The sequence below is a fragment of the Oncorhynchus keta genome, chromosome 16 (assembly GCF_023373465.1).
Source record: "Oncorhynchus keta strain PuntledgeMale-10-30-2019 chromosome 16, Oket_V2, whole genome shotgun sequence".
Lineage (NCBI taxonomy): Eukaryota > Metazoa > Chordata > Actinopteri > Salmoniformes > Salmonidae > Oncorhynchus > Oncorhynchus keta.
Window position 1 is genome coordinate 7035063 of NC_068436.1, and position 21142 is coordinate 7056204.

The 21142-nt window shown below is 43.8% G+C and overlaps 1 long non-coding RNA gene and 1 pseudogene across 5 annotated transcripts; one reads left to right on the forward strand and one right to left on the reverse strand.

Moving 5' to 3' along the window:
* The first annotated feature begins 1662 nt into the window (after window positions 1–1662).
* Window positions 1663–19998, forward strand: LOC118395423 (protein NLRC3-like; annotated as a pseudogene).
* LOC127907927 (uncharacterized) lies at window positions 7617–9193 on the reverse strand. Of its 5 annotated transcripts, none has more exons than XR_008065572.1 (4): window positions 8898–9193; window positions 8645–8862; window positions 8324–8575; window positions 7617–8253 (listed from the first exon to the last, which is right to left on the reverse strand). It is a non-coding gene; the product is annotated as an uncharacterized LOC127907927 (long non-coding RNA). The 5 variants fall into 5 exon arrangements; XR_008065570.1 differs by having other exon boundaries at window positions 7624–8253; window positions 8324–8634; window positions 8669–8862; XR_008065573.1 differs by having other exon boundaries at window positions 7624–8253; window positions 8324–8540.
* Window positions 19999–21142: the final 1144 nt, after the last annotated feature.

Genomic DNA, 21142 nt, shown 5'->3' on the forward strand with positions numbered 1-21142 from the left:
GGTACACTACATGACCAAAAGTGTGTGGACACCTGCTCGTCGAACATCTCATCCCAAAATCATCGGCCTTAATATGGAGTTGGTCCCCCCTTTTGCTGCTATAACAGCCTCCATTCTTCTGAGAAGGTTTTCCATTAGATGGAACATTGCTGCGGGGAATTGCTTCTATTCAGCCACAAGAGCAGTAGTGAGGTCGGGCACTGATGTGGGGCAATTTTACCTGGTTCGCAGTCGGCGTTCCAATTCATCCCAAAGGTGTTCAATGGGGTTGAGGACAGGGCTCTGTGCAGGCCTGTCAAGTTCTTCCACACCGATCTTGACAAACCACCACCAAACTTCCATCGCAAAGAACTTAATCGGCTGTATGGCCAACAGCCGGCGCTTATGGAAAACACTGTTGTTCATTGTTGGTTGATAAGTGTATTTCCCGTTGATCTGTTCAGTCTGTAGGTGTGACCCACTGCCTCTAAAATTAGTCTCTGGGGAGAGAGAGGAGGGACCGCTGCCTCTAAAATGAGTCTCTGGGAAGAGAGAGGAGGGACCGCTGCCTCTAAAATGAGTCTCCCTCAAGACATCAGCTCTGAGACGTTCATTCTGAAATTTACATTTTCCTTTATGTAATATTTTTTTAAACCGTACATACTTACACGTACAAAGACAACATACAGAAGCACACGAACATCAACGACGTCACACCTGCCCAGACCCACCTGTTCTCACCCCTATCTTCAATACCTGCATTACTGTCCGCCACAAGTCCTCAAATTGCACCATTTTGTTTTTCTCCATCACCCACACTCTTTCAATATTTAGATAATAAAGCATGTGATTTTTCCATTGTCTTAACGATGGTATTTAAGTATACGTTTTTTCAAGATGATTGACGAGAAGAGTATCCTCCAACCCATCGGGTAGCTCACTGCACCCTCATATTTGGGGGCGGCAAGTAGCCTAGTGGTTAGAGCGTTGGATTAGTAACCAAAAGGTTGCAAGATCGAATAGCTGAGCTGACATGGTAAAAAGCTGTCGTTCTGCCCTTGAACAAGGCAGTTAACCCACTGTTCCTAGGCCGTCATTGAAAATAAGAATTTGTTCTTAACTGTCTTGCCTAGTTAAATAAGATACAAAAAAATATAAATAACATGGCTTAAAATATGCAGACAGACGGATTAAAAGTACATTTACATTGTAATACTTCTGACAGCCAACTTTCTAACTCTGCCGATAACCTTTGAACTTTATAGCATTCCCAGAAAGCAATAATTATTGAGTCATTGTTAGTTTTACGCTGAAGACATGACGTTGCCGTTGTGCTATAGAATTTGTGAAATGTGTCTAATATATTCCACACTTTAATTTATACGGGATTAAGCGTACATTTTCATTAACTCATTTCGTAAGTTGTGTTCCAACATTCCCTCCATCTTGTGCCAATATCAGTTATTTTTAAGTCTTGTTCTAATAGTTTATATTATTTAACTAAGAGGTTGTCAGTTGGATATGCTCTCTGCAAGGTTTTGTATAGCTTACCTATCATATGAACATCCTTTTCTGACTCAAATAAGATTGCTTCAATGTCCAAAAGATGTATACATTGAATTACAGTTATGCAACTGTTGAAACATAGTTGTTGAGGTGATCTGTTTCCCTGTTTTGTTTAGTGTCCAGCATCACCGAGCAGAGTCACCTACACCCAGCCTGTTATCAATGAAGAGTGACAACTCAATGTTTCTTCCACCTACTTTCAACCAGGAAACACAAACCGCTGACAAAGGGTATGATAAAATATAAGCTACACTTGAGTAGACAATGGGTAATTGATGAAGCTTGGGTAGACGATGGGTAATTGATGAAGCTTGGGTAGAGGATGGGTAATTGATGAAGCTTGGGTAGAGGATGGGTAATTGATGAAGCTTGGGTAGAGGATGGGTAATTGATGAAGCTTGGGTAGAGGATGGGTAATTGATGAAGCTTGGGTAGAGGATGGGTAATTGATGAAGCTTGGGTAGAGGATGGGTAATTGATGAAGCTTGGGTAGAGGATGGGTAATTGATGAAGCTTGGGTAGAGGATGGGTAATTGATGAAGCTTGGGTAGAGGATGGGTAATTGATGAACTTGGGAAGATAATGGGTAATTGATGAAGCTTGGGTAGACGATGGGTAATTGATGAAGCTTGGGTAGAGGATGGGTAACTGATGAAGCTTGGGTAGACGATGGGTAACTGATGAAGCTTGGGTAGACGATGGGTAATTGATGAAGCTTGGGTAGAGGATGGGTAATTGATGAAGCTTGGGTAGAGGATGGGTAACTGATGAAGCTTGGGTAGACGGTGGGTAACTGATGAAGCTTGGGTAGACGATGGGTAATTGATGAAGCTTGGGTAGAGGATGGGTAATTGATGCTTGGGTAGACGATGGGTAATTGATGAAGCTTGGGTAGAGGATGGGTAATTGATGAAGCTTGGGTAGACGATGGGTAATTGATGAAGCTTGGGTAGAGGATGGGTAATTGATGAAGCTTGGGTAGAGGATGGGTAATTGATGAAGCTTGGGTAGAGGATGGGTAATTGATGAAGCTTGGGTAGAGGATGGGTAATTGATGAAGCTTGGGTAGACGATGGGTAATTGATGAAGCTTGGGTAGAGGATGGGTAATTGATGAAGCTTGGGTAGAGGATGGGTAATTGATGAAGCTTGGGTAGACAATGGGTAATTGATGAAGCTTGGGTAGAGGATGGGTAATTGATGAAGCTTGGGTAGAGGATGGGTAATTGATGAAGCTTGGGTAGACAATGGGTAATTGATGAAGCTTGGGTAGAGGATGGGTAATTGATGAAGCTTGGGTAGACAATGGGTAATTGATGAAGCTTGGGTAGACAATGGGTCATTGATGAAGCTTGGGTAGACAATGGGTAATTGATGAAGCTTGGGTAGACAATGGGTAATTGATGAAGCTTGTGTAGAGGATGGGTAATTGATGAAGCTTGGGTAGAGGATGGGTAATTGATGAAGCTTGGGTAGAGGATGGGTAATTGATGAAGCTTGGGTAGCGGATGGGTGATGAAACTGGAAGTCACCTGTTAATGTTTCCATGGCTTTCTCCAGAGTCAGAAAGAGAGCAGAGTCACCTACACCCAGCCTGTTATCAATGAAGAGTGACCACTCAATGTTTCTTCCACCTACTTTCAACCAGCACCCCCTAAATGACAAAAGGATGGAAAGACATAAGCTCACAAATCAAATAACTATAGGCATAATAGAACAATGTCCAGAACACTTACTATTGCTATAGTTCTTGAATAAAACGGTTTATTGCAACTCACTGTATGGTCGTAAGAAATGCCTAATAAAAACACTATTTTTGAGAGGTAAACCGCAACATGCATCTCATGACTTGTCAGGACATAAATAAAGTGAATATGACAATGCATTGCAATAACACTCAACTTATGGCTCATTTATGCCTTGTGGTTAATTTGCATTGAACAAGCAGGTTGAGAAAGACATATAAACTGCTCTCCCTTCCTCATCTCTTTAGTGGGCTAACAATAGAACTGTGTGCCCTGTGTGAAAGAGGGCCAAAGGATCAAGTTTCCATCCCCGGGGGACACAGTTACTGCAAGCAGTGCATAAGTGTCTTGGTCTCACCTAAACCTCTCCAACATCAACACTCCGAGTCAAGTCACCACTACGCTGGACCTGGAGACGTGGCCTGTGATCTCTGCACTGAGAAAAAGCTCAAAGCTGTGAGGTCCTGTCTGAACTGCACTGCCTCCTATTGTGAGAGCCACGTAAGGCAGCATTACATAGTAGCAGCACTGCGAAAACACACCCTGGTGGAGGTGACAGGAAACCTGGAGCAGAAACTCTGCCAGCTGCACCACAAAGCTCTGGAAGTCTTCTGTAAGACCGACCAGATACTCGTCTGTAATGTATGTGCCGTGGAGGACCACAGAGGCCACAGAAAATGCTACATAGAGGTAAGAAATTATGTTCTGTATCTATTCTTACTAGAGGAACACAACATTGAATAACCATCCCCCACTGGGCAAAAATGTTGAATCAATGTTGTTTCCACGTCATTTGAACACCCCAAAAAATAAATGTGCGGACGTTGAGTCAACGTGGAAAACTGACTGGATTTGAAAAGTCATCAACGTAGAAGCGTTTCGGCTTTTTTTTCCCACCCAAATTTGAACCTAAATCCAATGACATGTTGACGTGTTTTGTTAAATTCACGTTAGTTGACAACTCAACCAAATGTAAATCAAAACTAGACGTGGAACTGACGTCTGTGCCCAGTGGGATCGAGCCTTGTAGGCTGAACAACTTTTAAATCTTTCTCTTATCTTGCGGTCTTGTTTATATATTGACAGCTTTTTCACCAGATTGCTTTCTTTTGCCCTTTTTCGTAGATCCCCCATGTTGTTGGACACTTCATCTCTACTAGGTCAGTCACTGAAAAACATGAGTGATTTGAATCTCTTCAAACATCATCTGATCCATTGTTACCCGGAGTGCTTTGAGACCCAGCTGGACAATGAAGATGTTCGAGATTTGGTTGAGAAGATGCTGGAGAGTTTTGGAACCGAGGAAGATCACACTGAACTTTCTAGACATAAGAAGTAAGACGGCATTTCGTACAAAGGATCAAAGGGGGTTTTACAACCACCATCTCTTACACTTCAACCTCCATTTATCGAAATCACTTCAAATGAGCAGTGTCTTGATAATCGAGTTTCACTTTTGAACTACTGTATCTTCTTGTTTTGTGGTAACTGATATCAATCATATTCTTTTCCTAGATAAAACTCTTTGGAAAGCCAGAGAAATTAAAACTAAACTGGGGCAGAAGTTTCAACAAATATTTCAAGGAATTGGACACCATGGAAAGCAAACTCTCTTAAATGACATCTACACAGAGCTCTACATCACAGAAGGTGGAAGTGGAGAGGTCAATAATGAACATGAGGTGAGACATATCGAGGCGGTTTCTAAGGAACAAACCACACAAAAGACTGCAATCAAATGCAACAACATCTTCAAAAGGTTACCTGGACAAAGAAAACCTATCAGGACTGTGCTGACCAAAGGAATCGCTGGCATTGGAAAAACAGTTTCTGTGCAGAAGTTCATCCTTGACTGGGCAGAGGGAAAAGCAAATCAAGATATTCATTTCATATTTCCTCTTCCTTTCCGCGACCTTAACCTGAAAAAGGGTCAATATAGTCTGATGCAACTTCTGCAATACTACTGCCCAGATCTAAAAGATATTGACAGCATTCAGTGTAGTGAAATCAAAACTCTTTTCATTTTTGACGGTCTGGATGAGTGTCGACATCCTCTAAATTTCCAGAACAATGAGGACCTGTATGACATCACAGAGCCAACCTCAGTGGATGTGCTGCTGACAAACCTCATCAAAGGGAATCTGCTTCCCTCTTCTCATCTCTGGATAACCACACGACCAGCAGCAGCCAATCAGATACCCTTTGAGTGTGTTCACCAGGTGACCGAAGTAAAAGGTTTCAGTGACCCACAGAAGGAGGAGTACTTCAGGAAGATAATCGGTGATGAGGACCTGGCCAGCAGAATCATCACACAGATGAAGACATCAAAAAGCCTCTACATCATGTGCCACATGCCAGTCTTCTGTTGGATATCAGCCACTGTCCTTGAAACAATGGTAAAAGAAACAAAGAATGTCGAAGTCCCCAAATCTCTGACACAGATGAACACCCACTTCCTGCTCATCCAAACCTGTGTGAAAAAACAAAAAGTACAACAAAGCCACAGAGAAAAACCCTAAGAAACTGTCTCAGTCAGACAAAGGCATGATCCTGAAACTAGGAAAGCTGGCTTTCCAACAGTTGCAGAAGGGTAACCTTATCTTCTATGAGGAAGACCTGACAGAGTGTGGCATCGATGTCACAGAGGCATCAGAGTACTCAGCCTTGTGTACAGAAATGTTTGAAGACAAATGTGGGCTATACGAAGACAAGGTCTTCAGCTTTGTGCATCTGAGCATTCAAGAGTTTCTGGCAGCAGTATATGCTTTTAGAGTCATGGCTGGGGAAGTCTGAAAATGTGTTTAATGAATCATTTAAGTGTGACAAGTTGTCTGACTTACACATGAGTGCAGTGGACAAAGCCTTGCAGAGTAAGAATGGACACCTGGACCTGTTCCTTCGATTTCTTCTGGGCCTCTCACTGGAGTCCAATCAGAATCTCTTAAAAGGCCTTCTGACAAGGAGAGGAGGTCAAACACCGAGCATTGAGGAAACATTCAAGTACCTTTCAGACAAGATTAAGATGGAATCCTCACCAGAAAGGATCATCAACTTGTTCCACTGTCTGAATGAACTTGGGGATAACTCTGTAGTTGAAGAGATCCAGACCTCCCTGCGATCAGGAACTCTTTCAGAAACAAAGCTACAACCTCACCAATGTTCAGCCCTGGCCTTTGTGTTACTGATGTCAGAGGGGGTGCTGGATGAGTTTGACCTGAAGACATATAACACATCAGTGGAAGGTCGTCTGAGGTTGCTGCCGGTAGTGAAAACCTGCAAGAAAGCATCGTAAGTTGTGTTGTATAATGAGATGCCGGACACCCGACATTAAACTCAGAAAATGTAGGTGTAGATTGACCATCATCTGAGCTACTCTAAACATTGCATTTGTTTGAAGTAAGAGACTCCTTTTTCATTGTGTTTATGCATTTCATATTATTATTATTATTAAGGTTTTGAATATCTAAAAGTGTAATACATCTCTTTAGACTGGCTGGCTGTGACCTCACATATCCATCCTGTTGGACTCTGGCCTCAGCCCTGCGGACACCAAACTGCACCCTGACAGAGCTAGACCTCAGCTACAATGCCCTGGGAGACAGAGGAGTGAAGTTGCTATTCAGTCCACTCCACAACATACAGACACTTATGTGAGCATCCTGTGTGTGTGTGTGTGTGTGTGTGTGTGTGTGTGTGTGTGTGTGTGTGTGTGTGTGTGTGTGTGTGTGTGTGTGTGTGTGTGTGTGTGTGTGTGTGTGTGTGTGTGTGTGTGTGTGTGTGTGTGTGTGTGTGTGTGTGTGTGTGTGTGTGTGTGTGTGTGTGTGTGTGTGTGTGTGTGTGTGTGTGTGTGTAATGTTCAAGTGTGTCCTCCTTTCCACTACAGTCTAGGTCCATGTGGTCTGACAGAGGGTTGCTGTATCTGGCCTCAGTCCTGAGTGCACCCAACTCACAACTGAAACAACTGGAGCTGAGATACAACAACCTGCATGACTCAGGAGTTACACTGCTGTGTGCTGGACTGAAGGATCCAAACTGCAAACTGCAGACACTAGGGTACGTGTGTGTGTGTGCGCGCTGCATGCACATGTTTGTTTATGTTCATGTACTATTGTGTGTGCGTGTGTGTGAGTAAGATCGTGTTGTGAGTAAGATCGTGTTAGCTATACAATGTTCCTCTACTCCCTCCAGCCTAAGTCAGTGTGGTCTGACAGAGGGTTGCTGTTCAGATGTGGCCTCAGTCCTGAGTGCACCCAACTCACAACTGAAACAACTGGAGCTGAGAGACAACGACCTGCAGGACTCAGGAGTTACACTGCATCATGTTAGCACCCCACTTAACCTGCATTGTGCTGCATCATGTTAGCTCCCCACTTAGCCAGCACTGGGCTGCATCATGTTAGCTACCCACTTAGCCAGCACTGGGCTGCATCAAGTTATCTCCCCACTTAGCCTGCACTGTGCTGCATCATGTTAGCTCCCCACTTAGCCAGCACTTGGCTGCATCATGTTAGCTCCCCACTTAGCCAGCACTGGGCTGCATCATGTTAGCTCCCCACTTAGCCAGCACTGGGCTGCATCATGTTAGCTCCCCACTTAGCCAGCACTGGGCTGCATCATGTTAGCTCCCCACTTAGCCAGCACTGGGCTGCATCATGTTAGCTCCCCACTTAGCCAGCACTGGGCTGCATCATGTTACCTCCCCATAACCTGCACTGGGCTGCATCATGTTAGCTCCCCACTTAGCCAGCACTGGGTTGCGTCATGTTAGCTCCCCACTTAGCCTGCACTGGGCTGCATCATGTTACCTCCCCATAACCTGCACTGGGCTGCATCATGTTAGCTCCCCACTTAGCCTGCACTGGGCTGCATCAAGTTATCTCCCCACTTAGCCTGCACTGTGCTGCATCATGTTAGCTCCCCACTTAGCCAGCACTGGGCTGCATCATGTTAGCTCCCCACTTAGCCTGCACTGGGCTGCATCATGTTAGCTCCCCATAACCTGCACTGGGCTGCATCATGTTAGCTCCCCATAACCTGCACTGGGCTGCATCATGTTACCTCCCCATAACCTGCACTGGGCTGCATCATGTTAGCTCCCCACTTAGCCTGCACTGGGCTGCATCAAGTTATCTCCCCACTTAGCCTGCACTGTGCTGCATCATGTTAGCTCCCCACTTAGCCAGCACTGGGCTGCATCATGTTAGCTCCCACTTAGCCTGCACTGGGCTGCATCATGTTAGCTCCCCATAACCTGCACTGGGCTGCATCATGTTAGCTCCCCATAACCTGCACTGGGCTGCATCATGTTACCTCCCCATAACCTGCACTGGGCTGCATCATGTTAGCTCCCATAACCTGCACTGGGCTGCATCATGTTACCTCCCCATAACCTGCACTGGGCTGCATCATGTTAGCTCCCCACTTAGCCAGCACTGGGCTGCATCATGTTAGCTCCCCACTTAGCCAGCACTGGGTTGCGTCATGTTAGCTCCCCACTTAGCCTGCACTGGGCTGCATCATGTTACCTCCCCATAACCTGCACTGGGCTGCATCATGTTAGCTCCCCACTTAGCCTGCACTGGGCTGCATCATGTTACCTCCCCATAACCTGCACTGGGCTGCATCAAGTTATCTCCCCACTTAGCCTGCACTGTGCTGCATCATGTTAGCACCCCACTTAGCCTGCACTGTGCTGCATCATGTTAGCTCCCCACTTAGCCAGCACTGTGCTGTATCATGTTTGCTCCCCGCTTAGCCTGCACTGTGCTGCATCATGTTAGCTCCCCACTTAGCCAGCACTGGGCTGCATCATGTTAGCTACCCACTTAGCCAGCACTGGGCTGCATCAAGTTATCTCCCCACTTAGCCTGCACTGTGCTGCATCATGTTAGCTCCCCACTTAGCCAGCACTTGGCTGCATCATGTTAGCTACCCACTTAGCCAGCACTGGGCTGCATCATGTTAGCTACCCACTTAGCCAGCACTGGGCTGCATCAAGTTATCTCCCCACTTAGCCTGCACTGTGCTGCATCATGTTAGCTCCCCACTTAGCCAGCACTGGGTTGCGTCATGTTAGCTCCCCACTTAGCCTGCACTGGGCTGCATCAAGTTATCTCCCCACTTAGCCTGCACTGTGCTGCATCATGTTAGCTCCCCACTTAGCCAGCACTGGGTTGCGTCATGTTAGCTCCCCACTTAGCCAGCACTGGGCTGCATCAAGTTATCTCCCCACTTAGCCTGCACTGTGCTGCATCATGTTAGCTCCCCACTTAGCCAGCACTGGGCTGCATCATGTTAGCTCCCCACTTAGCCAGCACTGGGCTGCATCATGTTAGCTCCCCACTTAGCCAGCACTGGGCTGCATCATGTTAGCTCCCCACTTAGCCAGCACTGGGCTGCATCATGTTAGCTCCCCACTTAGCCAGCACTGGGCTGCATCATGTTAGCTCCCCACTTAGCCAGCACTGGGCTGCATCATGTTAGCTCCCCACTTAGCCAGCACTGGGCTGCATCATGTTAGCCCCCCATTCATGCTGCTCAGAAAACACACTTGAATAATGCAACACGACATTGAAACTATTCTTCACCAGAGATGTGGAATCGAATCACGTCACTTGGACTCAAATGCTACTCGAGTCGCAAATTTTGCAACTTGAGACTTGACTTGGTAAAAAGAGCAAACATTTGCCACTGGACTTCGACTTGAGCATCTATTATGCGTGACTTAACTTAGACTTCAGCTGAATGACAATGTAGGCCTGTTTGACCTTCATATCGGAGTGCTGCAGGTTCTGTGCCTTGACCAATCAGATTCACTGAAATTACAGGTCCTGCAGGCTGGACACAAAGCAAGTCTTCTAGCAAAGCGCAAAGCGTGTGCCCCTCTCCACTGTCCTCCGGTATTCATTTCGCAAACTTGATAACACATCACAGACACAAGAAAGAACTCTTCACAGAAATGTTGCAGCAGCCTACACCTGAGCAATATGGGAATGTGATTTTCTTCAGCTGCAGGCTACAGCTTCTTCTTTCTTCTTCTTTAGTCCCTTCTTTGCGCTCTGGCCGGGGTAAACTAAGTGGGAATGTTATGTTTATAACCTGTTTATAGCCCATTTATCTGTGTTAGGAGAAAATGTGAACGAGATCATTAGGTTTAGTCTATATTCAAACTTGGGCTGTCTAGGCCTCCTTGACTTTTTCAATCCAAAATTGTTAACGGAAATTAATCAAACACAATACTGATCACATAGACTGTGTGAGCTACTTTTTAATTACATATGCAAAGGCTCGGCCCTCTTAGTTCTATTGTCCAACTGCAATGGTTGTCTCCGTGTCTGTGTGAAGGAAACCCCTGTTCGTCTAGTTTTAAAATATAATTCATATGAACAAGTACAAGGTTGCTGCAGTTTGACATCGTCCCTAGGGCCAGAGGTTTTTGCAGATTACTTTTTTTAAACCATGTGACCTGATTAGAAAATCTCTGGTCCCACTCCCATCATTGCCCATAGAGAGAAAAAAAAACGTTTTTACAACTGATGAATCACTGTCATACCCTATAGGGTCCTGAGTATATGATTAGGTTACCAGAATAGTAAAAGCTCCAGGGAAAACAATTTGTCGCACCACTCTGGAACCTGTGGTGTTACCTCTGCATCAAGGGCATCATCGGACCCAAAAAATGGTTGCATTCGGTTTCAAGGACTATGTGGTAGTGGGACAAAATGGTTGCATTCGGTTTCAAGGACTATGTGGTAGTGGGACAAAATGGTTGCATTCGGTTTCAAGGACTATGTGGTAGTGGGACAAAATGGTTGCATTCGGTTTCAAGGACTATGTGGTAGTGGGACAAAATGGTTGCATTCGGTTTCAAGGACTATGTGGTAGTGGTACAAAATGGTTGGATTCGGTTTCAAGGACTATGTGGTAGTGGGAAAAATTGGTTGCATTCGGTTTCAAGGACTATGTGGTAGCGGGACAAAATGGTTGCATTCGGTTTCAAGGACTATGTGGTAGTGGGACAAAATGGTTGCATTCGGTTTCAAGGACTATGTGGTAGTGGGACAAAATGGTTGCATTCGGTTTCAAGGACTATGTGGTAGTGGGACAAAATGGTTGCATTCGATTTCAAGGACTATGTGGTAGTGGGACAAAATGGTTGCATTCGGTTTCAAGGACTATGTGGTAGCGGGACAAAATGGTTGCATTCGGTTTCAAGGACTATGTGGTAGTGGTACAAAATGGTTGGATTCGGTTTCAAGGACTATGTGGTAGTGGGAAAAATTGGTTGCATTCGGTTTCAAGGACTATGTGGTAGCGGGACAAAATGGTTGCATTCGGTTTCAAGGACTATGTGGTAGTTGGACAAAATGGTTGCATTCGGTTTCAAGGACTATGTGGTAGTGGGACAAAATGGTTGCATTCGGTTTCAAGGACTATGTGGTAGTGGGAAAAATGGTTCCAGTTTGTAAAACATGTGGGTCTAAAACACCACTGATGCATTGCAATTTGAAAGAAATTGGCATAAAACACTTAACCATTGACTTGAGGACTCGAAACCCAAAATTGGGGACTTGACTCGACCTGAGCTGTGGAACTTGGGACTTTACCATTATTACATGGGACTTGACTCGAGACTCGAGGGTTAAGACTTGAGACTTGCTTAGGACTTGCAAATTGTGACTTGGTCCCATCTCTTAACTACTGTTTGCAAAACAATGTCCATACACAGTACAGACTAGAACACTTTACAATGCAAGGAGATACTGGTAGATTCCAGCTTTTGTAGGCTAACTTTCCTTGCTCGCTTACAGCTGACGATAAGATCAATTCACTACTTTAGTACTTTGTTTTTGATCATTGATAAAGCTAAATATGCTGATTACAAAGGTGGTTGCCACCAAAAGTTGATTAATTTACTTAATCTAACTTCTCTCCCAAATATGATCTATTGCCTCAGCGGACTGTGTGTGTGTGTGTGTGTGTGTATGTGTGTGTGTGTGTGTGTGTGTGTGTGTGTGTGTGTGTGTGTGTGTGTGTGTGTGTGTGTGTGTGTGTGTGTGTGTGTGTGTGTGTGTGTGTGTGTGTGAGAGAGTGAATAGGGCACGTTTTGCCTCGTCCCAAATGGAACGGAAACAGATTGTTTGTCATCTGTAGCCCCATGCTATCAGCCAAAGCAAGCTCAATAACTCAATGCATGCACACACTCCTATTGAATATGCATTCACCTGCATTGTGAATAGGTCTAGGCTACATCTTGATTTACCCAGTTTATCAATAGAGGTTTAGCATTCAAATAAATGATCACCATTTTGTTGTTATGTAATTAGATTGTTTTTACCAAAGTCAAATTGATTGGATGATCGATTCGTTAATGCACGCAGGGCTGTCTCTGAAACATGTTGATGTAAACATTTTCAAATGTAATGATATTGGACTCAATGATTGAACAGAGCAGTAGTTTATCTGTCTGGATCAAGTGCCATTCTGTGACTTTGGATAATGATCCTTCTTTTTTTGCCATGGAATCGTGATGGTATCAAGTGTGGTGAAACTAGACCTGGTATCGGTAATCAAAGCCAGAATTCTGGTATCATGACAACACTAGTTAGGGCTGCGCAATTAATCTAATTCACATCAAAATTGCAATATTGACATGTGCAATATCCATATCGCAATATTTTGAAACAGCTGCATGTATAACGTCCATTTTTATAGTTTACTCTGTTTGCCGTCTCTCTCTCCCTCTCGCATAAAGACTCCTCCCCACTTTTAGATATAAGTTTGCACGCTGTTCTGTTAACTCAAATGCAGTCAACTGATTGCTCCAAACAAGAACAATGCTGCTTTAAAAAACTGCTTCTTAATATACATTTCTGTGATTTAATTTTTTTTGCAGAAGTGTAACGATGTATTCTATATCGCAAATCAAATCGCAATTACATTTTCTGCCCATATCATGCAGTCCAAGAGTCTTTCTTTTGCTCTTTCTTTTGTCTATATATATATATACACACACACACACACACACACACGGTGCAGTCAGAATGTATTCAGACCCTTTCCCTTTTTCCACATTTTATTATCAAATCAAATGTATTTATATAGCCCTTCGTACATCAGCTGATATCTCAAAGTGCTGTACAGAAACCCAGCCTAAAACCCCAACACCAAGCAATGCAGGTGTAGAAGCACGGTGGCTAGGAAAAACTCCCGAGAAAGCCCAAAACCTAGGAAGAAACCTAGAGAGGAACCAGGCTATGTGGGGTGGCCAGTCCTCTTCTGGCTGTGCCCGGGTGGAGATTATAACAGAACATGGCCAAGATGTTCAAATGTTCATAAATGACCAGCATGGTCGAATAATAATAAGGCAGAACAGTTGAAACTGGAGCAGCAGCACGGTCAGGTGGACTGGGGACAGCAAGGAGTCATCATGTCAGGTAGTCCTGGGGCATGGTCCTAGGGCTCAGGTCCTCCGAGAGAGAGAAAGAAAGAGAGAAGGAGAGAATTAGAGAATGCACACTTAAATTCGCACAGGACACCAAGTAGGACAGGAGAAGTACTCCAGATATAACAAACTGACCCTAGCCCCCCGACACATAAACTACTGCAGCATAAATACTGGAGGCTGAGACAGGAGGGGTCAGGAGACACTGTGGCCCCATCCAAGGACACCCCCGGACAGGGCCAAACAGGAAGGATATAACCCCACCCACTTTGCCAAAGCACAGCCCCCACACCACTAGAGGGATATCTTCAACCACCAACTTACCATCCTGAGACAAGGCTGAGTATAGCCCATCGGGGGAGAAGGGCCTATTATGTTACAGCCTTATTCTAAAATAGATTAAATAGATTTTTCCCCCTCATCAATCTACACACAACACCCCATAATGACAAAGCAAAAACAGGATTTTAGACATTTTTGCACATGTATTACATATAAAAAACTAAATATTCAGACCCTTTACTCAGTACTTTGTTGAGGCACCTTTGGCAGTGATTACAGCCTCGAGACTTTGGTACGACACGACAAGCTTGGCACACCTGTATTTGGGGAGTTTCTCCCATTCTTCTCTGCAGGTCCTCTCAGGCTCTGTCAGGTTGGATGTGGAGTGTCACTGCACAGCTATTTCCAGGTCTCTCCAGAGATGTTAGATTGGGCTCTGGCTGGGCCACTCAAAGACATTCAGAGACTTGTCCCGAAGCCACTCCTGCATTGTCTTGGCTGTGTGCTTAGGTTCATTGTTCTGTTGGAAGGTGAACCTTTGCCCCAGTCTGAGGTCCTGAGCGCTCTGGAGCAGGTTTTCATCAAGGATCTCTCTGTACTTTGCTCTGTTCATCTTTTCCTCAATCCTGACTAGTCTCCCAGTCCCTGCCGCTGAAAAACATCCCCAGCATGATGCTGCCTCCATGCTTCACTGTAGGGATGGTGCCAGGTTTCCTCCAGAGGTGACGCTTGGCATTCAGGCCAAAGAGTTCAATCTTGGTTTCATCAGACCAGAGCATTTTGTTTCTCATGGTCTGAGAATCCTTTAGGTACCTTTTGGCAAACTCCAAGCGGACTGTCATGTGCCTTTTACTGAGGAGTGGCTTCTGTCTGGCCCCTCTACCATAAAGGCCTGAAGTGCTGAGAGATGGTTGTCCTTCTGGAAGGTTTTCCCATCTCCACAGAGGAACTCTGGCGCTCTGTCAGAGTGACCATCGGGTTCTTGGTCACCTCCCTGACCAAGGCCCTTCTCCCCCGATTGCTCAGTTTGGCCGGGGGGCCAGCTCTAGAAAAAGTCTTGGTGGTTCCAAACTTCTTCTATTTAAGAATGATGGAGGCCATTGTGTTCTTGGAGACCTTCAATGCTGCAGAAATGTTTTGGTACCCTTCCCCAGATCTGTGCCTTGACACAATACTGTCTCTGAGCTCTACGGACAATTCCTTCGACCTTGTGGCTTGGTTTTTGTTCTGATATGCACTGTCAACTGTGGGACCTTATATAGACAGGTATGTGCCTTTCCAAATAATGTCCAATTAATTGAATTTACCACAGGTGGACTCCAATCATAGAAACAACACAAGGATGATCAATGGAAACAGGATGCACCTGAGCTGAATTTCAATTCTCATAGCAAAGGGTCTGAATACTTATGGAAATAAAGTGTTCATGTTTGATACATTTGCAAACATTTCTAAAAAAAAAACAGTTTTTGCTTTGTCATTATGGGGTATTGTGTGTAGATTGAGAAAAGTTTTTATTTAATCCATTGTAGAATAAGGCTGTTAATGTAACAAAATGTGGATAAAGGGAAGGGGTCTGAATACATTCCGAATGCAACGTGTGTGTGTGTGTGTGTGTGTGTGTGTGTGTGTGTGTGTGTGTGTGTGTGTGTGTGTGTGTGTGTGTGTGTGTGTGTGTGTGTGTGTGTGTTTATCTGTAATTATCATGAATTCATCCTCAACATACTCTTGTGAACCCATGCTGCAGCCTAAGTCAGTGTGGTCTGACAGACGGTTGCTGTTCAGATCTGGCCTCAGTCCTGAGTGCACCCAACTCACAACTGAAACAACTGGAGCTGAGAGACAATGACCTGCAGGACTCAGGAGTTACACTGCTTTCTGATGGCCTGGCGGATCCAAACTGAGAACTACAGACCCTAGGGTAAGGACAGCTTAAAGAAGAACAATGTTGTGAATTATTTCTGTTGTCATTATTGTCTGTCAAAAGTCTGGTTTTGTTTGTGTCATGGACAAACGTATACTGTAGATGCCACGTGGTAGATCATTACACCAACCTAGACAGCTGTTGTGTCTGTCCCTCTGTAGACTGTCTGGCTGTTAAGTCACAGGGGAGGGCTGTGCTGCTCGCTTCTGCTCTGAGGTCAAACCCCTCCCACCTGAGAGAGCTGGACCTGAGCTACAATCACCCAGGAGACTCTGCAGGGGGACTGCTTTCAGCTGGTAAAGGGGATCCCACATGCAAACTGACGAAGCTGAAGTAAGAAAACAATTATGCAGACAGTAAGACCTGGTAGTGTGAGGAGCTTTTCTATCACGAGTGCCCATGTGTGTTCCTTGTTACGTACTCACCATGTTGTTGTTTTTACTACAGTGTGGATCACGGTGCAGAGTGCAGGCTGGTATCCGGGCTGAGGAAATGTAAGTCCCTTCAATTGTAATCAACTGCATCTTCAGAACTACAGATGTAGTAACTAATGCATACTTCCACGTACAAAATAACATTATATACGATTGAGTTTTTTCGGCGTTGAACAAACAATTGACCTATTTTTTTTTATATCACATTCAGTATGTCTTACCAGTGTAAGAGATCTTAATTGAAGGGGCAATGTGCAGTTCAAACGACAGCAAGGTGGTCACCCCACCACCGTTTCTGGTAAACAGCTGAGGGATGGGGCTGTAGAAATTGAACCACTTTCAGCCGTGGGTGCAAGGACTGACAATCAATGAGATCAAAGTTATAGTTTTAACCATGTTTTGAGGCTATACAGTGTTTGTTCACAAACATTGGAGTTAAACAAGCTTGTATTATGGGTTCTGATGGGGTACGACCATTGAACTAAGCTCACGAGTCATTTATTAGTTATATTCTTCAAGAATCAATGGATATATAATATACACTGAGTATACCAAACATTAGGAACACTTTCCTAATATTGAGTTGGCCAACATACACAATCCATGTCTCAAGGCTTAAAAATCCTTCTTTTATCTGTCTCCTCCCCTTCATCTACACTGATTTGAAGTGGATTTAACAGGTGACATCAATAAGGGATCATAGCTTTCAGCTGGATTCACCTGGTCAGTCTGTCGTGGAAAGAGCAGGTGTTCTTAACGTTTTGTACATTCGGTGTATATCGCTAACTTAAAAGTCCAAAGATGTATGTAGCAACTGCAGATTGCCCCTTTAACCATACCAGTGTTATACATGCAGTAGAACCTCAAAGAACTCTGGTTCTGGATTTACCTCAAACCCTGTAGTAAAAAATAGCTCTTGATGTCATCGGGGTAATAAAAAAAAACAGATTTTCAGCCAGTTTCCAGCCAGTAGGAGGGTGTTTGCCTGCTCTCTGTGTTACTGCAACAAAAAAAAGCATTTTTTTTTTTATACCTCTGAATACATCATTGAGAGTAATTCACTTAGTTTGACGACAGAACATAGAAAATGACTCGTTTCACTTATGTAGACACTGGTAGGGTGCTGGAGATAATGAATATGATCACGTGTCCCCATTGTCTACAGATGCCTGTCAGCTCACCATGGACCCAAACACAGCAAACGCACACCTGTTACTCTCTGAGGAGAACAGGAAGGTGACACGGGTGGACAAGGAGCAGCATTACGAAGACCATCCAGACAGATTTAAATGGCATCCCCAAGTTCTCTGCAGAGAAGGCCTATCTGGATCTTGATATTACTGGGAGGTGATGTGGGATTGTGGAGAGCCTGACATTGGAGTGACTTACAAAGGAATGAGTCGGATGGGATGGGGGTCTGACAGTTCGATTGGACAAAATACCAAGTCCTGGAGTTTGAACTGCGCTGGTGAAGGTTGCTACTACTTTTACAATGCGGGAGGCAATATCACATTCTTCCGTGGTCCTGTTTTGCACAGAGTTGGTGTGTATCTTGACTGGCCAGCTGGTACTTTGTCCTTCTATAGTGTGTCCTTTGGTAAACAGAAACACCTTCACACATTCTACACCACATTCACTGAACCCCTCTATCCTGGGTTTTGGATATACCCACACTCTTCCTTGTCTACATAAGTAGGGGTGCTGCAGCTATCCCTGAAAAATGTCAATAATTTTCCAAAAATGTACAGTGTATAAATACAAATATTTTCCCCAAAATTATATTACTCCTGTCTGAACAGACCAATAAAACTCGTTAAAAATACTAAACCAGAGAGCAAAAAAATCGGAGAATTAATAGCATCTAGAAAGTTAGCTGTGGATTTTATCGGAAGCACTTCCAGTCAGGAAGGCTGCAGCACATGCAGTAAATGTAGAACAGCTTGTTATGGGGCGGCAGGTAGCCTAGTGGTTAGAGTGTTGGGCCAGTAACCGAAATGTTGCTCGATCAAATCCCTGAGCTGACAAGTTACAAATCTGTCCTTCTGCCCCTGAACAAGGCAGTTAACCCACTGTTCCTAGGTGGTCAATTGTAAATAAGAATTTGTTCTTAACTGACTTGCCTAGTTACATAAAGGTCACATAAAAAAATGACGTTGTGGTCATGTTGTCAATGGGAACTGCCATCTATGGATTGAAATTTTATGGTTCGTTGCGGCTGTCAGTTTTTAAATACAATAGCGACAAAAAAAAATGCCATTTGGAAATGCAGACTGCTGAATATAGAAGACTAATCTGTCTGTAGAAGCTACAAAACAGCTTTTGAGCTATTTCTGAAGGAACAGCACTGTTTTTCAAAGTAGCTTATCTTGAGATAAGCTATTGCAGTGTTTCCCAAACTTGGGGGTCGCCTGATTATAAAATTGCACTTCGTTCATAGAACCGGGGTTACCTGAGTAACCTCCTGTAGTCACAAAATATGTTTTTTATTTTTTTATTCCTAGAAATGTGGATCTAACTTAACGGTTTAAGCTACAAAACATTATGACCCCATCACTGAAAGATAATACTCTCAGGCACACATACACACACACAAAGGTATGTGGACACCCCTTCAAATTTTGTGATTTGGCTATTTTAGCCACACCCGTTGCTGACAGGTGTATACAATCATGCACAACCATTCAATCTTCATAGACAAACATTGGCAGTAGAATGGCCTTACTGAAGAGCTCAGTGACTTTCAACGTGGCACCCTCATAGGATGTCAAACGAGTCAGTTCGTCAAATCTCTGCACTGCTTGAGTTGTCCAGGTCAACTGTAAGTGCTGTTATTTTGAAGGCGAAATGTCGAGGAGCAACAATGGCGCAGGCATAAGGTGGTAGGCCATACAAGCTCACAGAATGGGACCACTGAGTGATGAAGTGCCTAGCACGTAAAAATGGTCTGTCCTCGGTTGCAGCACTCACTACCAAGATCCAAACTGCCTCTGGAAGCAATGTCATCACAAGAACTGTTCGTTGGGAACTTCATGGAATGGGTTCCATTGCCCAACAGCCGCGCACACAAGCCTAAGATCACCATGCGCAATGCCAAGCTTCGGCTGGTGTGCTGTAAAGCTCGCCGCCATTGGACTCTGGATCAGTGGAAATGCCTTCTCTGGAGTGATAAATCACACTTCACCATCTGGCAGTCCGATGGATGAATCTGGGTTTGGTGGATGCCAGGAAAACGCTACCTGCCCTAATGCATAGTACCAACTGTACAGTTTGGTGGAGGAGGAATAATGGTCTGGAGCTGTTTTTCATGGTTTGGGCTGGACAGTCTCATAGCAATACCTTGTCATTATGGGGTAGTGTGTGTAGATTGATGAGGAAAATGTTTCATTTCATCCATTTTAGAACAAGGCGGTATAGTAACAAAGTGGGAAAAGTGAAAGGGGTCTGAATACTTTCCGAATGCACCAGGGTGGCTACTTTGAAGAATCTCAAATATAACATATTTTTGGATTTGTTTAAACTTTTTTGGTTACTTACACGATTCCATGTGTGTTATTTCATAATCTTCACTAATTATTCTACAATGTAAAAAATAAAGAAAAACCTTGAGTAGGTGTTCGAAAGCTTTTGACCGGTTGTGTGTGTGTGTGTGTGTATGTTTGTGTGTAAATATATATATATATATATATATACACACACACTATGTGTACAAAACAAAGTAACACCTGCACATTCCATGACAGACTGACCAGATGAATCCAGGTGGAAGCTATGATCCCTTATTGATGTCACTTGTTAAATCCTCTTCAACCATGGAGAAGACCGGTTATAGAAGGATGTCTAAGCCTTGAGACAATTGAGACATGGATTGTGTACGTGCCATGCAGAAGGTGAAAGCTGGTGCAACTATATTAGGAAGGTGTTCCTAATGTTTTGTGCACTCAGTGTACATATTCCTCTTAATATTGTACAATCTGTATGTTTATCCATTGACCTGGGCTATTGGTTTGCATTCAAGTCCAGGTTGTTTTTATTGCTCTGTTTCACTGTCAGAGTAGCCACTCATTTCAGTCAAGCTTTTATATCATGTAAATTACATAGAATTGCATTTTTTTTTTTCTGATTTTTTTTGTGGAAATCCACAAAAAAAATAACTCTGCTCAACTGTATGCCACTATGCAAATGTGATTATAGATGCATGGAATGCTTTTTCCCCCCGCCCCTTGAGTTTTTTTATTCCCATTATAATAAATCATTCCATGCATTTTATAATGCGATTTATAGGGGATTTCAACTCAAAACATTCTTCCCAAGGCTATGCTTGTCTACCCAGACTCATTCATGTTTGCAAGAAAAAGTTGTCGATCCTTTGTTTTGTGAAAAAGATCAAAACTGATTTTGTACGATATCGGGCCTGTTCATTACCATGCTCCTTCCCTGACTTTAGCTTCGAGGACCTGGCATTATGATATTCAAAGGTGGCAAGGTTATAATTCAAACCCCAAAGTAACAAATAAATGTACAAATAAGAATACTCTTATTAAAATATACTATCCAAAGAGCTTGAAAACAAGTGAAACAGCTTTGATGTCGGTGAAAATGTTGACATGTTAAAGTAGCAACATTTTTCAAGTTAATAACACATGCCTTATAAATGAAGGTTGTGGTAAAGTGTTATCGGATAGCGTATTCTTGGTTATAATTATGTGTTACTATGGTCTGTACAGAGTCTATAGGAGGAAGGGCTCGTTGTAATGACTGGAGTAGATTAT